Genomic DNA, 22970 nt, shown 5'->3' with positions numbered 1-22970 from the left:
CGTCTGTCTCCCAGTAGCCGGTGACCTGCGGGGTCAGGACAGTTGGCCATGCAGTAAGGAGTCATCCAGGGTCATGAGGACACAGCAGGCGACGGTCCTATTCCCCGCGGGTCCCAGGAGAAGCATTCAGAACCAGTGCCCGGAGGTCAGGCAGGCCCCAGAAACACTGCATGCCCTGCCTGCTGGTTCCCTGTCTCCTCCAGGATGCAGCCCCACTTCCTGGGGCACACATGATGTGAGGCTGACCATAGTCGAGGATAAAACTTAGAACCACTCCTGACGTGGAATTCAAGGCCTGTGCTGAAGCTTGCAGTAGGTTTGCGTCCACGCTAGCAACGTCTAACATTATAAAGTTTTACTGTGGAAGAATTCTTCTTGGAAATTGCAAACATTGACGTTTTCGATCCCACGAGCCAGGAAGATGATCCACAGGAGCCTGAGACCTTCTAGTCATTTGAGGAGACAAGAAAAGCTGTAATGGGAAGCGCTGACCTCTAACAGGTTTGTTATTTTTGAACTGTTTAGCCCTGAGCTGCCGACGAGCATTTCCAGAGAACCTTCCTTTGGGAAGCGGATCACTCGTCAGAGCTTCACAGTCACAGTGTCCGCATCTCGGGGGGGGGGGTTTGGTAAACGCGCAATCGTTTCCATTTGTTTAGCAGAAAAACAGGAGCGTCTCCGACATCTGGGCAGCCCCCAACACGGCCCATGGCAGCAGAGTCGGATGCAGGCCTCCGGCAGTGCCGGGGTGGGGATTCGGGGGGCCCAGGTACCCGGACGGCTGGCCCGACAGCTCTGACAGCTGGTGGGTAGATCGGCGTCACCACGGGACAGTAGCGTCAAGCAAAAACACGTAAAAAAACATGCAAAGCATCGTGCCAATGTAAGGCCTATTTAGGGTACGACATAGCTATGTGTGTCTTTTCTAGAGTGGAATTCTCTGGAACACCGGTATTTCCCAAAGGTGTTTCCACAGTGAGCACAGTGCTGGGGGATCACAGAGGTGTCCGCGGTGCAGTCCTGCCCCAAGGGGGAGGCAGTGACCGTGACCTTAGACCCTCGTTCCTCAAGGTGGTGACAGAGTGGTGGGCGGTAAGGAGAGTGTTCAGGGCGCGTAATCGGCACGCTGACCCACAGGCCGCACTTCCTCCAGTGTGCGGGAGTTCAGGTCCTCGGGGTGGGGGGGAAGGAGGCAAACAGACAGACAGATGGCTCTTGCCTCCCATCCTGCTGCTCCTGAGCTGACACAGAGGGACCGAGGAGGACCGCAGATCGCGGCTGCCGGAGGAGGTTGCCGTGGGCACACAACTGGGCTGCATGGACAGCCAGGGGCCGGGCGTGGGGGCAGGCCTGCAGCTCCTGGCAGGAAGTGGGGGACGCCCAGTAGGGCATGTGGAGAGACCCAGGTGGGCAACTGGGCATGAACGGAGCCAGACCCCCAACTGTCCAGGAGGGACTGTCGCGCGCCCACTGCCAACGCGGCCTCCCCCGTGGTGGGCCAGGTGACATGGTGAGGCCAGGCAGGGGGAAGGACACCTAAGGAGACATGGGATCCCTGGGAGTGGAGAACACCCCCTCTAAGAGCTGAGGCCCTGGAGCCCAGAGGGGAGTTAGTGCCTGGGATGGATACCCCCAAGCAGCGGCGCGTCTAAGGGGTGACTGGCATGGAGTGGGCCTGCTGGTGGGAGGAAGGGCTCTGATTACCCGCTGACTGTGTGCTGACCGTGGACTGTACACAGACTATGGCCCATGGTGCTTCATTGTGCTCTAGGAGCCTTTGCTTGAGCATCCAGCCAGGAAGGATGGGCCCCAGAGGGCACACAGGGAGTCCAGGGATTTGTGGGGGTCACATGCCCGTGCCCCTGGCTGAGCTGGGCATCCCCCCGGGCCCCGTTTCCCCTGTGGGGCTGGTGTGGGTGGGCTCCTGGGATGGCGCGCTGATGTGAGGGCAGTGGGCTCAGGCAACACGACAGCCACGTCGGGGATGGCCAGAGAGTCGGGTGTCCCTGCCTGAGGGCAGCTGCAGCCCCTGGGTCCCCACGATGCACCCCCTCTCCCCCCCCATCGAGCCCCTGGTCCTGGGCAGGTGTCCAGGGCTCTGCCCCTCCACACCCTGTGTCTTCTGGTCGGGCCCACCGAGACAGTAGCCAGGCCCATGGGAGCTTCATCCAGGCTCCTCCCCACCGCCCGCCTGCTGCCCGCCGACCTGACAGACGTGGGACCCATCCCTGTGACGCACACGCAGTGGCTTCTAGGGCTTCTCCACTCCCATGACCCCAACCGGTCCCAGAGACGTGGCTTTTGAGTGGCACGACCACGATCCCTACTGGATGCCCTGCGTCACATCATGGGCAGTGGTTCTCCTGCCCTAGGGGCCTCATGGCTGCACCTGCTCAGCCCCAAACTTGGTCCCTGGCCTGCCAGCTCCCGCCTCATGCCAACGTGGGGAATAATCCAGGGGGGGATCCATTCCTCAGTCTTCATACTTAGCAGTTTCTCTCACTCTCAAAGTTTCATAGGTCACGCCAGCTGAGCTTCACAGGAGAGGGAAAGGCAGGTACCTGTGCTACTCTTCCTTGGCCTGTAAACCCGTGACATGCAGCCTTCAGGCCACCTTGCGGTGCCCTTGCCCTCCCACGGCAATCTCGTGGGTAGGTCTGTCCCACACTGTGTCCTCTTTGTGCAGCTCTCTGCCACCTGTGACAGGAGCCTGTCTCCTTGCTCCCTGCCTGCCTCTCCCAGGAAACTATCCAAACACTGAATGTAGCCCAAGCAGCAGGACACACATTTCTAGGATGAAAGGGAGCAACTCAGGCCTCCACTCACAACTATTTTCAGCCCCCTTGGGCCTGTCCTGTGTGTGGGGTGCAGACGTGTGGCCACTCCGGAGGGAGCTCTCATGCGCCTTGGGGGCACCGACGCCATCACAGACCTGGTCACCGATGCGGCTCCTCAGAGCCAACTCCCAGCAGCAGAAAAAGGGAGCATGGATAGGCTCTGTGAGTGTCCTCTGCACGGAGCACAAGTCCCATCTCCAGGGCCGACTCACCTGTGCATCCAATGGCAAGTGCAGCCACCAAGCTCCTTCTATTTGCTTCTCCTGTGCTTATTTCAGGGCTAAATTGCATTGAAAGGCTCATGGCTACCAATGACTTGGCCATATTATTTATATTTTTAAGTTGGACCTTGTTTCATAAAGGCCAACAGGCAGCGTCCTGGAGTCTCTAGGGCGGGGGGAGGGAGGGTGCAGGGCCCTACATGCCACGCAGCTCGATGGTGTAGTGAGTGTGGGGAAATCCAGGTGCAGAGGGGCTCCTGACTTGAGTCCTGGGGTCACAGTCACACGGGCGCCAGTGCACTACCCATCCCATAGGCGCAGCGGGTTTGACTCCGTGGGCTGAGGAGGTTTCTAGGGCTGATGTGCTCTCATCTGAGATCGTGACTTCTCCTAGTTCTTGGCTGCGTGCAGTGCGCTGGGTGCCTGGTACCCAGACTGGACATGCCCGTGCCCATGGAGCACCAGGTGGAGCTGATCCTGTGCCCCGGGAAGGCTGCTCTCTGCCGAGTGTTCCGTCCTGTCCACAGCTACCGCGGGAATAGGAAAGGACTTGGAACAAGCAAGGAGCTCGCCCTTCAAATGGCTCCTTCCACCAGAAGCAGGGATGCCCAGCTCCGGGGGTGGGTGGGGGGCCCTTCGTCCTCAGCACTGATTCATTGGCCCATGACTTTCATGCTGAGGTCTGCATATGCTGGACTTGTGACTCAGAGGTTTAAAAAAACACTTTAAAATGACGTGCATGCCGAGATGGGCACCTGGGCCAGCCACTGTGCTGAAGGTCATCGTGTCCTTCAGAACATCCCCCCCACCCCTCCGGCCCCAGGGAGCACCGTCCTGACCTGCCCCACCCTCGGGGACCCAGGCACACCTGTCAGGCAGTTTTCAGGCCCCTGCAGGTCATGTACATCAAAGTGCCAGCAGGAACGTCCATTCCTTTGGAAGCCAGGTGGGGCCCTGGGGATGAAGACCAGCTGCCACGCCGTGGGCTGTGGGCCGTGAGACATGGGTCATGTGCTGTGGGCTGTGAGCCATGAGCCGTGGGCCTTGGGCTGTGAGTTGTGGGCCATGGGCTTTGGGCCATGAGCTGTGGGCCGTGAGCTGTGAGCCCTGGGCCATGGGCTGTGTACATGCACGAGTCCACCCTCCAGGAACCGGAGGGGCTGTGGGGCCGGCTACCCCGTGCTGCCCCAGGGGTCTCCACATGGCCCCCGAGCTCCTGTGACTGCCCTGCCAACAGTGCTCACACCCCACTTGCCCGGTGTCTCCTATGGCCGTGGGCACAGGAGGTCCCTCTAGGCCCGTCCACATGGGGCATGTGGCCGGGGGTGAGAACAGCACTCTCGCTCCTCCAGAGAGACACACACAGGCCCTGCTCCACAAACGTGACCCCAGACTTCCCGAATGCTCACAATGCAGACGGAACCGCGCATGTGCCCTTGAACCCATCACTGTCCGGGCAGGGGCTGACTCCCAACCTCCTGAAGGAGAATAACCAAGGCTTTGCCGCCCCACCCTCTCAGTGCCCTCACTGTCTCCTGGCCTCGCTCCCGTCGTTCAGTGGTCCAAGCCCATGGCGACCTCCTGGGATATGTGCCTTCTAACATCTCAACTGCAATTTGGGAAAACCATTAAGAGCCCAGGAAATGGACTGTGAGGGCAAGTCCAGGGGGTGGCATGCCAGAGCACCTTCATAGGAGTAGGCCCCTCGGCCAGGCCTGAGGTGACAACCCTACCCTTCCCCCAATCCTACGGCTGCCCAGTCATGTGACCGAGGAGGGGGTGCCACACGCTCGGAGTCAACAGCCTCACTCTGGTCTGCCTCTGCAGGCTGTGGCCTGAGTGGGTGCACCTCTGCCGTCCCTGTCTTCCCTCCCGTTTTCCAATGAGAGAGCACCTACTGTGTGCTGAGCACCTGCTGTGTGCTAAGCACCTGCTGCTCAGCACAGAGATGGGGAGCAGCTGAGTGCTCAGCTCCCCAGAAGCCATAGGTCTGGACTGGAGGGGGTTCCCCAGCTGCTGGTCACTGTGGCTGTGGCTGTGGCTCTGGCTGTGCCAGGTCGTAACCCCAGCTGTGTGGCCACCCCGGAGCACAGATCCTCGAGTGGGCCAGGCTGGGTGGGGTCGGTGCCCCTTGGGGGCTGGTTCCTGTCCTGCAGCAGCACAGCAGAGGCTCCCTCCAAACCTTCATCTCAGCCCCAGAGCTAGGAACAGGGCCCCCCATTACCCACCCAGGGGTGGGTGCCCCAGTGGCCCTGGGACGGCCATCTGCCCACAGATTAAAATCTCTTAAAGCCTTAGTGGGCTTCATTGGTCGGTTTCTCCATCAGGAATTAGTTCTTCGCCTGGGTGGTGGGCCTGGCACACGTTCTTCCCCCCACCCCTCCAGGGTCATGTACAAGAGCCGGCTGAAGGGCAGCCCCGGCCCTCATGTCCTGGGCAGGAAGGTGGCCTCCTGCTCGGCTGCTCGGCCACGGGGTGGGGAGCGCTTCTGGGGGACCTTGCATGCCCATGGAGGGCATGGCCCCTGATGTTCTCGTGCCCTGGTCATGCATGTGGATGGCGGCTACACAGGCACAATCCTGTGGCTCAGACCTCAGAAAAACCACAGCACCTAACCTGTGACCTACCCCATGACCTTCCCAGGTTCCCCATGACCCAGGCACCGTGTGGCTTTAGCTGTAACCCTGTGAGATGGAGAAGCAGTCCCCCGCCCCAGAGGGGCTGTTATTAAGAAACGAAAAATAGGAACAGGTGTTGGGGAGGATGTGGGGACATTGGATCCCTGCACACTATTGGCCGGAACACAAACAGGTGCAGCCACCCAGGAAAACACTGTGGAGGCTCCTCTAAAAATTTGAGAGAGAATTACCCCACGACCCAGTAATCCCACTTCTGGGCATTCACCCCAAAGAGTGGAGAGCAGGGACTCACGTAGATATTTGCTCGCCTATGTTCATAGCAGCCAGGAGGGAGAGACAACACGCGTGTCCACTGACCCATGCATCCATTGCATACAGAGTATTACTCAGTATTATGCATCCTGACACCTGCTACCACATGAATGAACCCTGAGGACATGACACTGAGATAAGCCAGCCACACGGAGATGAATGCTGTGACTCCGGGTCTGCTGTCAGACCCATTGAGGCAGAGAGCAGAGGGTGGGGGCACCTGGGGCGGGTAGGGGGCCGTACTTAGTGTCTTCAGGTGGGACAGTGGAAGGTTCTGGGGGTGATGGTTGTGGTGGTGGCACGACTGTGGACGTGCCTCATGCTACACTCAGAGATGGCTGAGAGCACAGGTTTCATGTTACATGTTTTACCACAACAAAGAGACAGGAAGGGATAGGGTCATGGTGGCTGACAGGGTGGGGAGGCTGGGAGCTCGGTTCTTCCGTCTGAGGCTCTCCTGGGTTTGGAGCTCCAGGCCCCCCGATGCATTCCTGGGGTGGTAGGTCAGACCCTCTGGGGGATTCATGTCAGCAGCATGAGCCATGGGCCCAGGAGGCCACACCAGATGCCTTAATGGGAAAGCAGGGTGGCCAGCCACTCAGCAGTCTGTGCTTGTTTCCTCACTGTGACCCACAGGGAGCTATTCAGACTGTCCTCCCCAGAGAGTTTGGGAGGGTTAGAGAATCAACCTGTGTGACCTTCATGCCATCTCTGACCTGCCCTTTTGCCCCCTTTCCGGCCAGACATTGGCCAAGGGAATGGGGACCCACTGCCTCTCTCAAGCCTCCACATCTCGGAGCTGTGAGGATGCTGGGGGGAGGGCCTTGAGCATCCTGTGCCCTGGAGATCATCAGCGGGGAGGCGGGGAGCTTGCACCTGGACCCAGGAGGTCCTGTCCCCTGCCCCCGGGGAAGCTGAACCCCAGGCCCCACAACAGAACTGCACGGGGTGTGGGTGAGGCTGCTTTTGGACTTGGAGAACAGAGTCCGCTCTGACCCCCGTGGTGTCATGGGGCTTGAGGTTCCCCCCCAGCTGCTACTCTCAGGAAAGGGTTGGATAGCCCCCATCTCCCTGAGGGCTGCATGCACGTCCTCAGGGCTCCCTCGGCTGCTGGTGAGCTGCTGGGTGAAGGGGAAGGGTTCTGGACCTGGGACGGGCAGTGACGTGGAGGAGGGCCTCAGAGTGCTCCCAGCGCCCTCAGCCCTGGGACCCAGGAGAGAGGCAGGCTCGTCAGGGGTCATGGGTCTCCACAGAGGCTGTGGCCCTTTGTAACATGTAACATGTAAGCCATCCATCCGTCCATCCTCCGTCAGTCCGTCCATTCATCTACCCGTCTGTCCATCCGTCCATCTATTCATCCATCTGTCCATCTGTCTGTCTGTCCATCCATCCATACCTCCGTCCATCCAATCATCTGTCAGTCCATCTCTGTCCATTCATCCATCTGTTCATCCATCCAACCAATCATCTATCTCTCCATCCATCTGTCCATCCAATCATCTCTGTCTGTCCATCCATCCATCCATCCATCCATCCATCCATCCATCCATCTGTCCATCCATCCATCTGTCCATCTATCCAATCTGTCAGTCCATCCACCCATCCGTCTGTCCATCCATCCAACCATCCATCCATCTGTCCATCCAATCATCTATCCGTCCATCCATCTCTCCGTCCATCCAGTCAGTTGGCATTTGCATGGCAGACACAGCAGTGGACACAACCACAGCTTCCACTGCAGGGAGATGTTGCGTCATGTGCAGAGTGTGTGTCTGTCCACGTAGCCTCATGCTGTGGGTCCTGTGCTTGCTGTGCTTCACAGCAGGCCAGCCATTCACACGAGATCCTCGGCATTTGGTTGTGACACAAGCTGAGCCCACAAAACCTCAGTGGCTCGTGACATTCTGCCCCCAACCCTCCGGGATCACCCCAGCCTCCTTCCCCGCTTTCTGAAGCATGTCCTCATGGACCCCACTGCAGCCAGAGTGACGCACAACCCGTCCCTTGCTCATCAGCTGATGGGGTCCCCAGCATGAGAAGAACCGTTTCTGGGTTACGTGTGCTGGAAGGAGCCCCCCTGTGTCCTGGGTTCTGTCTGCACCCCGGTGGGAAGCACCTGTCTGTCCCCTAAGCCCAACAGCATTTGATGGTGGCACCATGCGCCCTTCCTCTTTCCTCTACTTGGTAACCAGCCAGGCCTTGGCACACAGCACCTGGATCCTTGCCATTTGCCCATGTAGACGAGGGCTCCAGGCAGGTGGCGGGGCCTCCCTTGTTTACGGGGCAGGGGTGACAGGCAGCAGTGAGGCTCAGGTGACATCGGGCAGCAGGCGGCACCCAGTGAGCACTTGGCAGTTCAAAGATCACCTTCATGTTTGTTTACCACTGACCCGCACAAACACACGGTGCTGGTGTGTGAGCACAAGCAGGCTTCCCTTGTCTCCACAGTATCGTCGGTGAGCATGGGGCGGCCACCCAGGGCCCACTTCCTCAGGGTGAGCACCTCCTGGGGTAGCTCACGCTTCATGCCTTTGCTTGAGTGCTTCTGCACATACACGACTGGGATGACCCCTCACAGGATGTGTGCAGGGAGTCTGTGTAGGCTTCCGTGTACCCGCCCGGGAGCACCGATGGCGCCAAGTGGGTACGTAAGCCAGGCTCACCAGCTCCTCCAACTCAAGATAAGTCCTCCTTCCGCTCTCGCACACTAGCGCTCTGCTCCGTCCGTTCTGTGTCTGGGACTGAGAAGTTCCTCACCCTTGCAGATTCCAGTTCCTTCTAGGAGTAGAAGGGGGTGGAGGGAGTGGCGGCGAGCACGGTGCCCCCATGCCTAAACAGCGGCTTCCAGCCATGGGTCCCTGGGCCTTGGCCATGCTGTAAGTGGGAAGGTGGGTGGACTTGGCAAGCGGGCTCCACGGAGGGGCGTCCAGGACTCGACAACACGGAGGGCGAGCCACGTGCCATCCCTGCCGGCCCGGAACAGGATGGCTCTGGCAACCACGTGTGGCAGCGAGGCAGCCAGTCCTGCCCTCGCCAAAGGTGTACCACTGTGTATGTGCCCTCGTTTAACAAACCAACAACAAAAAGACCTCATGCGTGAGGCTCCTGCCTACATTTTTAAGGATTTGTATTTAAATTTCCATTAGTTCATATGCGGTGTCGTGTTGATTTCGGGTGTACAATAGTGAGTCAGCTCTTCCTTATACACCACCCAGCGCGTGACACAGCAGGTGCCCCCCTCCATCCCTACCCCCCTCCATCCCTGACCCCCCACCACCTTCCATCTGCACCCCTTCCATCTCCCCTCCATCCCCACCCCCCCTGCATCCCTGATCCCCCCTTTCCCCTCCCCTCTGGTGTCAGCAGTGTGTTCTCCACAGTTAGGAGTCTGTTTCTTGGCTTCTTTCTCTCTCTTCTGTTTCCCCCTTTGCTCATCTGTTCTATTCCTTAAATTCCACATGAGTAGAATCATCTGGTAATTGTCCTTCTCTCAGTGACGTATTTCAGTGAGCATGAGACCCTCTAGGTCCATCCACATCACTGCAACCAGCAAGATCTCACTCCTTTTGATGGCTGCGTAGTACTCCACGCTGTGTCCCACCTGTTCTCTCTCTGCTCATCTGTTGGGGGCACCTGGGCTGCGTCTGTACCTTGGCTGTGGCAGACCACGTGGCCCTACATGTGGGCACACCTGTCTGGCTGCTGGCTATGGCCTCTGTGTGCGGATCTGTACGACTTCTCTGAACCCTCAGAACCACAAGTCCAGCCCCTGGATGTGTGAGGAAAACAAGCCCTGCTAGTTCATTTTGCAGTAAATAAATTGTCATCAGCTCCCCTGAGCAGCTCATCTGCATTTATCTGCACCTCTTAGCACATCTACTCAGGCACGGCCTGCACATGCAGAGCGCACATGTGCTGCCTTCATCAGGACCCAGTGGGTGACCCCAGCAGGTGACCCCAGCATGGTGACAGCATGGTTCTGGCCTGGACACACTCTGTCCCTGGCACATGGCACCTGCGCCCCTCAGTTTAGTGGGGTCATCTTCCCAGGTGATGTGACCCACACACGCAGCACTCTCTTGGGCTCATGGGGAGCCACAGAGGGCAATGAGCCACAGAGGGTGGCTACCCTGTCCCAGCCCCGGCTGCACCCCTAATGTTTCAGTCAAGAGAAAAGCCACTAATAAAAAAAAATAATCACTTGGAAATGGTACGTACTGATCCCTTTAACAATCTAAACAATCTAAAAACACTTTGATTCATCTTGTTCTTGCTCATTCTATCAAGGGGGGCGTTTTTGCCTTAGTGGTGGTCTCTTCTCCGGTAAACAAGGAGACGTGGCTGGAGACGCTTCCTGGCACCCACAGTCTGATGCCACCTACCGAGGGTCCAGGGAATAAAGCAGGCACTCACTGGAAGGGATCGCTCAGCTCGCCCAACGCGCATGTCTGCGACTCAGACATCTCCCGGCATCCCGGCCCCATCTGTCAAGGCACAATTACTGTCACCACTGCATGGTGCCACTGGGTGCGAGGTTACGTGTGCCAGTCAGCACACAAGAAATGGCCATAATGTTGGCATAATTTTTCACGACCGTCTACATTAACCGCAGCTCGCGGGAGGAAGTTTGCCCATGCCCCGTCATCGTCATGACAACACTTTGAAAGCTCGCCTGCCCAGTGTCCACCCGAGAGGAGAGGCTGAATGTCCTCATTATTCTGCCTCCCGCAGGCCCTGCCCGTGCCAAGAGGGAGACGCTGTGCACGGGCCGGTGATTTATCCCCTGCGATCCCTCTTGACAGCCTGGTATGGTGTCTGGGCTTAAGGCACTGCTCTGATTTCACAGTTTAATTACTGCTAATCTGAAGGGGGGGGGGCAGTGCTAATGAGCTGCCAGCAATCCGAGCAACAATGGTGCCACTCGCCCTGTCGGGCCCCCAGCCATCCTTTTCTCCTGCAACCCCACCCCCAGCCACTCTGCTCAGGTCCCAGAAAGCTGCTTGTGTTGGTTTTGAGGTGTAATGGGTGACGCAGCAGCTGCGGAGACGTGAATGTCAGAAAACTAAACGCAAACGTGCATCCTGACCACGTCGAGGGCATGCTTACGAGTGCAGGCATCCAGGACATTTGCTCCTACAAGCTCCCCAAGGGGCCACGTGGGTCAGGGGGGTTCTGGGTACACCCTGAGGCTTCAGCAGAGGTCGGACAGAAGCAGGGCCTAGTCACATGTAGACACCGCTGCGGCTGGCATCTCCCCCCGAGCAGGGGGTAGACAGTGGCCGTTTGTTGAGTGAATAAACACCACTCATGGTCTTCATGCTGCCCTAGTTAACGCCCTGGCCAGGAAACATTACAGGCATGATGCATACCCAATGGCCAACTCCTCCAGCGGTCACCAACGTTAGGAGGCTTACTTACATACAGTTATCTGTGCACTAGTATTTGTTTATATCTTATTCTAAAAATATCACTTTCATGAATACATCCCATATATTGGAAAAGCATGTAATTAAAATAAATCAGGTCTGGGGGAAACATTGATAAAAATAAGAAAGAAGGAGTTCCAGTGATTGCTTAGGCTGTGCACCCATCCCACGCAGCTGCCAAACCCTGGGCTGAGAACTTGAGCTTGAGCTCATGGCCAACATGATGAACCATGGCGCACGAGTCACAAGGTCTGGAGGAAATGTGCTCATCCCAGCTGTGATTCAGCGAGATCTCAGAGGCAGGCTCGTTTTCTTGAAGGCCCGTCAAAGGAGTTGGTGGGAAGGGAGGGGGCGGCGTCGCCATGATCGCAGGGGCCACAGGCTGACCGTGGGCGGGCCCCAGAGGCCGGCAGGCCCCCATCGGCTGCAGACACATCCTCCACCAGGTGAGCTGCACGGGGATCTCATGCAGACTGTGGCCTCGGTGGGTGCCTACTTTGGGGAAACGTCCTGAGTCCCAAGCAACCCATCCTTTAGGCATGGAGCTCTGGCACCCTTGATGCTATTTGTCTAACCCATGAACTGAATTTCAGAGACATCCTGGAGCTGTGCTTGGCCTTCGAGCAGCCAGTCTGCAGAGAGAACTCGAGGCTTCTGCTGGCTCACGTGGATCTGTCACAGAACGCATCTTGTCGTCACCGCCAACGTGGTAATGCTAATTAAGTATCCTTAACAGCAATATGGAGAGGAACCACATTTTCAATTAAGCATCTTCTGTGCTGAAGGAACAGCAGCTTTCCTCTTGCTCTGTCTGTTGAGCAGTGAAGTTCTGTGCTACCAGGCTCCGGGCTCCCCAAGAACGTGGGAATCATGGATGTGGGCAGCTCATTTCTCTCATTTTCTTTCACAGGAACCTCGAGCCTTGGGAGGTGGGACTCTCTCCTCCAGGGACACGCTTTTCGTACAAGGTTGCAAACCCTGGGGGTGGAGGAGGTGCCTTTGGACAACAGGGGTTCTCTGGAACCGCTCCTCCTGCCCTCCACGGGCTACCCCAGAGCCACCACACCAGACTGATATGTGTGGGGACAGCTGGCAGCCACCCCGATCCCGCGGCCACCCTAACCTGGTGGCCACCCTGACCCCATAGACACCCTGACCCCGTGGCCACCCCAACCCCATGGCCCAGCTGTATCGGCGTTGCTGGGCGAAGGCAGAGGCGACTCATCCCAACTCTCCCACCCCAAGCGGGACCTCTGTCCTCGCCAAGTAGCCACTGAGTCCCAGAAGTGCTGCACCCCCAGGCTCCGGGCCTCGAGAGGATGAAGGGTGGACCTGGACACCTGTTCCTGGACGCTCCTACCACCCTGGCAGGGAGTCCAGGCAGCTGCAGAGACAGCCGCCAGCCAGCCATGTAGACAGGCCACCCTGCAGGTGAGCCCTCCAGCCCCGGCCGCACATGAGGAGCCATCCCCACCATCCCCGTGGAAACATCAGCTCTACAAGCGGCCCCTGAGCTTCAGGACCACCTGTCCGGCACCAGCAGATGCACTATGGGGACACGGCCTCCACCTCCCCGGCTCAGTGCTCCACCTGCACTACCCAGGATCCCATGGCGGGTCCAGCCCTCCCACTGGCCTGTGGCACCGCATCTTCCCTTCCTGCCCAGCTCCATCGGGCCTACTAGAGCCCCACAGCCTCGTGCTGCTTGGGGGCTCACGCTGAGCAAGATGTGGGCAGCCCTCCAGGAGCTCACAGCTGCAGGGAAGAGACATGGCAGGAGGCCCATCATGCGGCCAAGGTCAGGGTAGAGGCAGAGACGGAGAGAGAGATGGAGGGAGAGACGGAGAGAGAGACAGTGAGAGACAGAGATGGAGGGAGACAGAGAGAGAGAGAGACAGAGACACAGAGGGAGAGATAGAGGGAGAAAGAGAAACAGAATGGAATTCCCTGGAGACTCATTCCATTCCCTGGAATGGAGATTCAAGAAGGCTTTGTGTCTTGGAAAGAAGTAGGGTCTAGGGAGACAGAATAGTAATGATGGTGTGAGGCCTAGATGCCCCCGCCTGCATGCAGCACCCATGGGGGGTCACAATGCTCTCATGATGCAGTCTGTCCCCACATCCCCAGCCTGGATGAGGAGATGAGGCCTGGAGCCCGCAGGTACATCTGCTGATCCCCCACTCCCCACCCCACCAGCCCGGGTGCCCGGGAGGATGAGGTCTGTGAGGCTCTGGGGCAGGAGCAGCCAGTGTGTGTGTATAGGTGGAGGGCCCAGCCAGTGGAAGGTCCTGCTCTGCCCATGGGGTGGGGGTGGGGCTGCTGTACAAGGCCCCCCCTTCCCCCCGCCCCGTGCTGCCACCATGCTCCCTGGGCTCTGCGCTGTAGGCTCCATGGTCTGTCCCCACGGATGGCCACGCTCAGACCTCCCGCGGCCATAGCCTGACATGCCCACCCTCCTGAGCATATCTGTATTTTAAAAGAGAACAGTGTGCTTGAAACAGAACCTTCTGGGTGGCTGTGGTGGCCGGGCCCCAAGAGAGTGGAGAAACGGGACACATGATGTTGGGCAGCAGAGCCGCCAAGCACCAGGCTGTGGTGTCTAGAGCGCTCATGGCCGGGGGTCCTGGGACTGTGGGCTGGAGGGAGGTCAGAAGCTAAGACCAGCAGGATGCTCGCGTTAGCTCGCTGCAGTGGCGATGTGCTCCCTCGAGGAGGAGCAGGTGGAGATGAAGAGCACAGGAGCCAGAAAGCAGCACAGGTCTCCCCACCAGGTCTCCCAGGACTGGCTGACCATCTCTTCAGATGAATCTGTGAATCTCTGGCTGCTCCCTTGCATCACCTGCTGGAACTTCCTCGTCTGGTCTCCACTCTCTGGCCAGGTACGTTTGAGGCCCGTGCATTTCAGGGGGGCAGCGTGGCCCCCACCAAGCCAGCCCCCAACCTGGGGACCTGCATCACAGGCCGCAGGTTGGAGGTCACAGAGCCGACGCCAGTTGAGACTCAGCCGGAGGCTCCGTGCAGGACGTCGGGTCTTCCTGGCAATTCCTGGTGAGGCCTCTGTCTGGTGTTTCTAGCAGAACAAAAACAGGCCCTGGATTCCCTCTTTTCTGGCTCTTGGGTCTTCAGAACGAACAGCTCCTGGTCACGCTCCAGGATGGTCTTCCTGGTGTCCGGGGTGGACGGCAGCGGCATGAGCAGGTACGAGGGACAGAGCACAGTCTGCAGAAGCTCTGAGGAGTCGTGAGCAAGGCAGACAGGTGGCTCCTGCTTCCCCAAGGGGATGCTGTGTCTCAGAAAGCTGGGGGCCTGAGGCATCCTGGGTGGCTCAGTGGTTTAGCTCCTGCCTTCAGTGCAGGGAGTAATTCTGGAGACCGAGGATCAAGTCCCACATCTGGTTCCCTGCATGGAGCCTGTTCTCCCTCTGCCTGTGTCTCTGCCTCTCTCTCTGTCTCTCATGAATAAATTAAAAAAAAAAAAAGCTGGGGGCCTGGAGCCATAGGTCCTGCCCCTGCCCAACAGCCCACTCGGGCCCTGCTCCCGTCCCCACCCCCGCATTGTCCACGTTGTCTCTCAGAGGACAGGGCATCTGCTCGCCACAGGAGGGGGCTGCAGCAGTTGGGCATCCTCACCCGGTGCCGCCGGCGTCATCCTCAACTAGCAGCTCCTGGTAGGCGGAGGCCATGTGCGTCCTGCCCCTGTGACGGTAGCAGCCATGACTGGGCTGGTCTGGGCAAAAGTCGGCGGCGGAAGACCTTGTAACCCCAACCCAGAGTTCCACGCAGCTCTTCCTAAGGACCACATGGGGCGCTGGCGACTTGTTTTCTCATTTATGCCTCACGTTATTCCAGAAAGACGCATACAATACAGGAAAGTAGGACCCATGAAACTGGGTGAGGTGAAAATCAAACAACAAAGACAAGCAGGGACATGAGCAGCTACACAACATAACTACGCCTGTATTTTAAAAAGAACCACCCCAGGGGTCCCTGGGACCTCACTGGCGAGCCAAAAGGAGGCAGCAGGTCACGGCTTGCTGGCCACCCATAGCGGAGTAGCTCAGCCCTGTGGGTGCCCTCAAGACCTGGGCACATGCCTCAGAGGTGCGGGAGCCGGGCCCAGGGGTGCGCCAGGGGTCAGCTGGGTTTGCTCAGGCTCCCTTGCATCAGTGTGACTCTGCTCAGCCAGATGCCACCAGAGCTCCAGGTGGGGTGACTTCAGCAGGACGGGGCCCCGTGGCCTCCAGGTCAGTGCCCAGCCTGGCGTTGGGGGCTCTGTGTCGGACACGGGGTGCACACGGGGTGCCCAACACCCCAGCTGTGGAAGCCGGCCTGCGTCAGGAGAAATTGCCGAGGCTGAGATGTCGCAGAGGAGGTGGGCTGGCTGGACCTTGGCACAGGCAGGCATCCTTGGGACGGGTGGGTTGGGGGACAGGTCTTCTGGGAGGTGAGCAGCCCGGCTGACGGGGGCATTGTGGGCTGTGAGAGCCAACGGCCCTCCATGTAGCTGCCCAATACCGGGCTGTGCTTCATGGGCACCTGAGGGTCTCTGGAAGCTGTGATCAGAGGCGGCTCAGTGAAAACCGAGGTGGGGACCCTGAGGGGGTGACGGCGGCACTCTCTCACACGCCAGAGCCCCTTGGGCCTGGAGGGATGCCCCACGAAAACAGAAACGGCCTCTGCATGCTTCCATTTGTCAGGACAGCGACATCCTAGCTCATCCCACTTGGGGCAGGAACACCACTCCAAGGGGCTGAGTGGTGTCGGCCGCTCCTCTGCGCTGGTGGCTGCCGGGAGTGGGAGACTCGAGGTGTAAAATTCAGAGGATTTCACCTCCAGCAGAACCTCTGAGCTGTTTGCTTCTGCATGGACACCACCTTGTCCACCACGGGGATGCAACAGGCAGAGAAGGTACAATGCCCAAGACACGTGGCCCTAGGAGCTGGCCGGGTTCTGGGGGCACGGGTGATGGCTGATGGTGGCCCCATTTCCAGGACAGCTCCAGTGCCCAGACCAGAGAGTCCAGCAGCCCCAGGGACGGAGGGCACGCTGGGTTTGCAGGACGTTAGTATGGGACGGACTCTCAGCTTGTCCCGCTTTCCAGTATGTCACACAGAGCCGCCTCTCTGAGAGGGGCTTCACTGGGGGAGCACAGTCCTGGACAGGCGGGAAGGGGGCTTTGATTCCTCCCCCCTCCCCTGCTTGAACTGAACAAACCTCTCCTGAAAGGAGGAGGAATGGGGAGGGGGACGAGGGGGAGAGGAGACAGGAGGAAGATGGGAAGGAGGAGATGGTGAGGGGGCCATCCCCCCAATGGCCTGTATGCACACCCTGCCAGTCCTGACTCGGCCGGAAGACACTGCCGGCAAGCACCTGTGCATCTGACCATGCAGATGTCGCACCCAGTGTCATCAGCTGGTCCGTGCTGGAGTCAGATCCAGGCCCCAGTGCTCCAAGCAGCTGAGCAAGGGGGCGAGCTGGGCACCAGAGGCGGGGAGGGCAGGAGCCAGCGCCAGGAAGGGAGACGCAATCATGGGAGGTAGTGTCAGGACTGCACGCCGCCCCCTGGCCCCCGGCAGGGACAGTGGCTTGGTGACAGACACCAGGCTGTGTCCTGTGCAATCATCACAGCAACAGTGGAAACACAGGGAGGAACTCATGCCCAGGTCACGTCCCCGAGAGACAGATTCTGGTTTCTGTCCCCAAAGAAATGACGCAGCAAGCAACTACCCCGGAAACAACCTCACGACACCTCGTCAGCTTTCAGCACGTCCTCTTTGCGCGGAAGCGTCCAGCTCGGAGGAGTCAGAGGCCAGAACAGAGGAAGGAAATGGAATCCTCTCCCTCAGGAGCAGGGCACCCAGTGGTGGAATCAGCTGGCTTCTCCACAGACGGAACGCAGTGCGTACCACCTCCTCCGCCTACAGGCAGTCAGTGGGACTTCTGTGACTGTGTCGCTGGGAAGTGTTACAACGAGAACTTCCAGTGAGATGCTTCGAAGCCTCAGAGCATTCTGGACATGCCTTGGGGCTGCAGCCCGCGCAGAGGGGCTTGCTCAGCCTCAGAACTGGCTCAGCATGACAGGAGTGCCCAGGTGCCGCTGCCAGCACCACTACGTGGATGTAACGGAGTCCAAAATGATCCCTATGATGGGCACTCTGCTAATTCAGAACTTACAGGGCCCGACAGGTCCACGCCCAAGCTCACCGATCCAGTCAGTAACAGGTTTCCTCCAGGAAAATCTTGGTCATCAATAAGATTCTGGCAGCAGCTAAGGCTTGGATGATACGTGGCTTCTGGCTTGAATGGCTCCCAAGCCCTCAACACACGTGGGAAGGGCAGCCTGGAGTGCATGAGGTAGGGGCCCTGGTACCCACCCCCCTGTGGGGTCCCAATGTCCTGACTGAGGGGGACAGGATCGGGGGCATGCTGAGAAGGCTCTGGGCACCACCATGGATGCAGCTGAGCCCCACTCACCCAACAGGGACCCCTGGCCACGTGTGGGTTCCCATCTTCCTCCTCTCTGTCTCCTCTCCCCCTCGTTCCCCTCCCCGTTCCTCCAGCCTCAGCCTGCTGACTCAGACCCGGAATCGGTGGGACCCCAGGGCCCCTGGGTCCCTAGGCCGCATCCTGGCAGGAGGAAGTACGCAGGTTGGGCCGGCCCCGGTGCAGACGACGGCTCGGATGGCAGAGCAAGCCCGCAGGCCTGCCTCTGCTGTCCACAGGGAATGCTGCCGCAGGGTCGATGCCCCTGCCCCGTGTCGGTTCCAGGTGCCAAGGGCCAGACTGATAATGGAGTCGGGATGTTTTCGAGAGCCTGTCAAACTGACAGGTGACCCTTCTTTCAGAGCCAAGTACCACCTCCCCTGACACTAAATCAGGCAGCAGCCAGGCTGGCGAGGGGTGACCTGGGCAGCGGGGCCGGGGGATGGGAGCTGGCCTCTGACCTTGACTGATCAGGATGCGGACAGCGTGGAAGGGACCTCCTGCCTGTGTGAGTAAGCAGGGGCAGAGGGCAGGGTTAGCACACAGTGCAGGGAAGCGTGTGCTCTGACCACCAGCCGTGGGACCTGCCTGCCCCTTCGCTGTGCTGCAGACTCTCCAGGGTAGGTGGCCCTGGCAGGGGGCTTCATGGTCAGCAGCGGGGGGGCTGGTGAACTCTGCCCCTGGGTGGGGGGCAAGGGGAACCAACAGCTGGGTCTGCCGCCACGGGGAAGCACCTTTAAGGAGCAGCGATGCCTGTGTGCCCAGCAAGGACCATGACAGAGGCTGCGCAGCTGGCGTGATGGGGAGTTTTACATACAGGTGCGTGGGACCTAGATGGTTGGTAAACCCCAGTTGAGATGTTGCCACGAAGGGAGTTTTTAGATGAGGTTAACACCGACATTAGTGAACTCAGGATAAAGTAGGCGGCCTTCCACACCATGGGTGGGCCTCATCTAATCAGGTGAAGTCATGAACAGAAACAGGACCCACCTGCCCCGAAGAAGTGGGAGCTCTGTCTCCAGGTGGCCCTTGGACTCTGGTGGCAGCATCAACCTTGTTGGGGCATCCAGCCTGATGGGCAGCCCTGTGGATTCCAGCCTCGCTGCCCACACGGCTGCAGGGACCAAGGCCTGACGACAGGCCTGTCCCCTGCCCCCAGCCCTGGATCTCTGGGGCACCTGTGCTCTGTGGCCTGTATTCCCAGGACGGGTGGCCGTGCCCTCAGAAGGCGGCATCAGGGAAAGGGCTTTCCCAAAACCCAGAACAAGTCATTTGTTCATGGGAACGTTTCTGTCATGCGAAGCCAGGCCACTAACTTCCTAATGTCAATAGTTAGGACACATGTCCAGGGAGATTCTAGAGCTGAGTGTGAGCGCATGACTTGGTACTTTGGTTCTGAAGAGCATTTGGATTTGGGTCCCGGAAGAATAAACATTTAGGATTGGCCTAAAGAAGTTGGGGGAAATAGAAAGAGCAACCTGCGCGCAGATCTTGAGCTATGTGACAAAGCAGGAGGTGATACAACATGAGGGATAGGAGAGACGGCCAGGAGCGGATCCTGCACTCGAGTGTGGCCTTTCACACTCATGCGCGAAGAACCCACTCCCCAGTAAGTACAGCTGAGAAGTGAAAATGAGGTGAACCCCCTACCACATAAAACAGTCGGATCAAAATCTAGATGTAAAGGGCTCCTTGGGGGCTCAGAGGGTCTGCCTTTGGCCCAGGGCATGGTCCTGGAGTCCGGGGATCGAGTCTCGCATCGGTCTCCATGTGGGGAGCCTGTTTCTCCCTCTGCCTGTGTCTCTGCCCCTCTCTCTGTGTCTCTCATGAATAAATAAGTTAAAAAAAATCTAACTGTAAAAAATAGCTATGAAATGCTTGGGAGGAAATATAAAATACTTGCTTATGTTGGGCTCAATTATCACAATACCCAAGCTATTTGGAAAAATCCAGGAGTCTTAAACAGTGAATACAGCTGCCGTACGAATGATTCCTACAAATCGGTGGGGGTAAAAAATAAAAGAAAAATTGTGCAGAGTACAATCAGGTAAATCACAGAAGACGACACACAAACCGAAGTGAGTTTGTAGAGACGTGTGACTTTGTCATCGTTACAAAATAAAAAATCAAGCATTGTTTTGCCTATGACGTTGGCAGAAGTTAAGAAGCCTGATGAGATCCTTTCTCCACACACCACTATTAGGTGTTTGCATTGGGAAAGCCCTTCTGGGGGGGTGGGGAGCTGGCAATGAAACACATGCTCCTCACAGACCCCACATTCCCTACGAGCCAATTCACAAAGATTACACACAGAGATAGCAACAGCGAACGAAACAGCCAACGAGCTACGTGAGGATATTTAAATGTCTCACATCATCGGCCGGGAGGTGGTCTCGGGGGTTCTGATGGGAGGAGAGACCCCTGTTCTGTGGTGACTTGTCTGGTGTTTTAGGGAAAATCACAGGACAGTGGCCAACAGCTGATTTCCTTCTGAAAACAACAAAGTCCAGTAAGAAATAAGATTCGAGCTGCTTGGAGCTGGTGTGGGGTGCCCGTGTGTGCCCCTGGGGCTGTGGGGGCCTGGGGCGGCCTCAGAGCGTGGCTGCTAAGCCCATCTCCTCTTTCTTTCTTTGGGTGCTTTTCCAATTCTTAAGAGGAAAGTGCATTTGCTTGCCAGCCTAGGCGGTGAGAAACCGACCCCAAATGAGCGGTGTGGACATGGGTCCCCCCCTTAGGGGCCGGGGGGATGAGTGTTGATGGCTCCACGTGGCACGGCAGATGCAGGGACTGTCCCCCCGAGGAGCCTGGTCCCCAAGGCTTTGCAGGTGTGGTTGCGTGAAAACAGGCTCTCCTGCTCTGAGGGAACGGCGGTCACCATGCTCGGGCCATGGCCCCAGCTCTCCAGCTGCCCTCCCCACGCTGGGGTCTCATGTCTCCGTGGCTCAGAAGCACACACAGTAAAAGCATGAAAGGGAAAAACCGACGCCCAATGCATTTTGGATTTTTTATTGTGTCATTTACTCCGAAGCAGCCTGAGGACCCTGGAAATCCCAGGACTTTTTGGTGGCGGCTGCGCCCAGTTCACCAGCACGCGGTCCCAGGACCCCTCCTTCCCTGTGAACCTTTCCAGCGGAAATGTGTCCCAATACTGCAGCAGGAGTCATGAGCGCTCACGCCCTGCCTTCTCACCCCCGAGGAATTCCAGCCGCGAGCTCACCCAGATGTCCGTGGGGCCTAGGCCTGGGCATGGGCCTCACCTGGCTGCTGGAAGCCCCGAGTGCCACCTCCAGGACGGGGCCAGGCGGGTAGGTGTCACCTCCGGAGACGTGGCACAGCTCCAGACACCCCTGAACAAGCGCCTTCTGCCCATCCCCGAGGTCCACCCATCTCACATTCGTTCAGGGAACCCGGCTCCACGCAACTTTCACGATGTTACTAATGACAACGACGCCTCCCTTGTGGGGCCTGGCTTTCCACCACATAGCTGTCAGAGGAAATGCCGAGGGGTCTCCACCCATGAGCTCCTGGGCCAGGGAAGGAGGTGAGATGGGAGGGGCCGAGGCCCGAGGACGCTAGAGCACCCAGCCTGTCCAGCCGTGGGACCCATGTGTCTCCCACACCTTGGAGGTTGGCACCTGAGACACTGAGGCCCCCTTCCTGTCCCTCTCCCTATCTTCTCAGTCTCCAAGACAGGTGAGACACAGCAGGACTGAAACGTGTGCCCCCACCAGTGCCTGGCACAGAGATTTCAAGGGCTGCCCGTGGTGGGGGGGACACTGCCATCTGGACCCAGGTCCCTGCGTAGGTCGTAGGAACGCTGTCTGTGCAGCACCCAGCTGGTGGTGCTGACAGGCCTCACCTGCCCTGCAGTGTCCCCTTCCCCACAGGTGCCATGCCCAGGCCGAGTGGCCTCTCCCCCTCTGCTCGCTTCTGCCCTGGTTGCTCCCCAGAGGAGGCCACCGGTCCAGACGGAGGGCTGAGCTCTGCTCAGGGGCTACCTGGCGCCGCATCTGTGTCCCGCCCCTGGGAGGCCGGCGGGTATGGGAGTGCAGCCGCTGGAGTGGTGACCAGAGAGCATCAAGTCCACGTCCCATTGTGGGGCAGGGACTCCCTGTCCAGGGAACAGGAGGGTGTGGTGGGCATGCACAAGACCTGGGGAGGACGGTCCTAAGTTGTTGGTGCATCTTCCTACAAGAGACCAGGGCTTTCATCTATGAAAGTTCGATGGCTTCCCTTTGCCCAAATTAGGACTCCAGACCCCACTGCCAGGAGCTCAGTGTCTGCCGCCCAAAGTCCCGGGGCTTCATGGCTGCTGGTGACGCTTCTTCCTGATGCACAAATTATTTGAGGCCGATCATCCTTTTCCTTGGGTGAGAAGGAGCTGCCTGTCCTGCAGGTCCAGGCTTCCTGCCAGGGCCTCCCGCCACGGCCACATGCTGGCCACCCAGCTCAACCCACCCCCTTCTTCTGACCAGCACGCACACCATCAGACGGTCAGGTGCCAGCTCCTTCCAGACAACAGCATCTGCGCATCCCTGCACCTCAGGCGGTGAGGGTCTGGGGATCCGCTGAGGACTGAGACTCAGTCTCGGGTAGGCCCATCCTACCCTGGGGTGGTGACCTGGTTGAGGGGCTGGAAATATGAGCTGCCCCCCCAATCACAAGGGTGAGAGGTTGTCGCTGAGATACCAATCGGGCCTGAGTGGGTGAAGCTCCCGGGCGACTCATCTGCCCAGGTCAAGGGGCAAAAAGGGCAAAGGATGTGGGGCTCTCAGGGGCGTCACTGATGATGTGATGATGCTCCTGCAGCCATGATGCAGGGCTGAAGATGGAGGCTGGCCTCTCCATGAGGGTCCTACCCCTTTGCCCCCTGAAAACTCCTACTTTGCCCTGAAAGCATCATGGCTTTGAACGGCACAGGGCACCACATGCTGGACGGGCCACTGCTGCACATAATCAGCACGCTGATGGGATGGGGGGGGCAGCCTGTGGCAGGGGCAGATGTGGATGGAGCCACACAGGCCTGTGCCCACCTGGCCTGGCTGCAGACAGT

General features: G+C 58.7%; 1 protein-coding gene and 2 long non-coding RNA genes across 5 annotated transcripts in view; 2 read left to right on the top strand and 1 right to left on the bottom strand.

Moving 5' to 3' along the window:
* Nucleotides 1-22970, bottom strand: part of PTPRN2 (protein tyrosine phosphatase receptor type N2) — a 720648-nt gene that overhangs the window by 154322 nt on the left and 543356 nt on the right. The window lies entirely within an intron of this gene.
* Nucleotides 8484-14242, top strand: LOC129516115 (uncharacterized). 2 transcript variants are annotated; one of them, XR_008665702.1, is made up of 4 exons: nucleotides 8484-8653; nucleotides 11610-11881; nucleotides 12029-12144; nucleotides 12346-14242. It is a non-coding gene; the product is annotated as an uncharacterized LOC129516115 (long non-coding RNA). The 2 variants fall into 2 exon arrangements; XR_008665701.1 differs by lacking the exon at nucleotides 8484-8653 and adding an exon at nucleotides 10656-10815.
* Nucleotides 15900-19990, top strand: LOC129516113 (uncharacterized). Its single transcript, XR_008665700.1, has 3 exons — nucleotides 15900-16342; nucleotides 17140-17788; nucleotides 17995-19990. It is a non-coding gene; the product is annotated as an uncharacterized LOC129516113 (long non-coding RNA).

This window comes from Nyctereutes procyonoides, unplaced genomic scaffold, assembly GCF_905146905.1.
Source record: "Nyctereutes procyonoides isolate TBG_1078 unplaced genomic scaffold, NYPRO_anot_genome, whole genome shotgun sequence".
Lineage (NCBI taxonomy): Eukaryota > Metazoa > Chordata > Mammalia > Carnivora > Canidae > Nyctereutes > Nyctereutes procyonoides.
Note: the sequence above shows the minus strand (reverse complement) of the source record. Positions and strands in the feature narration are given on the sequence as shown.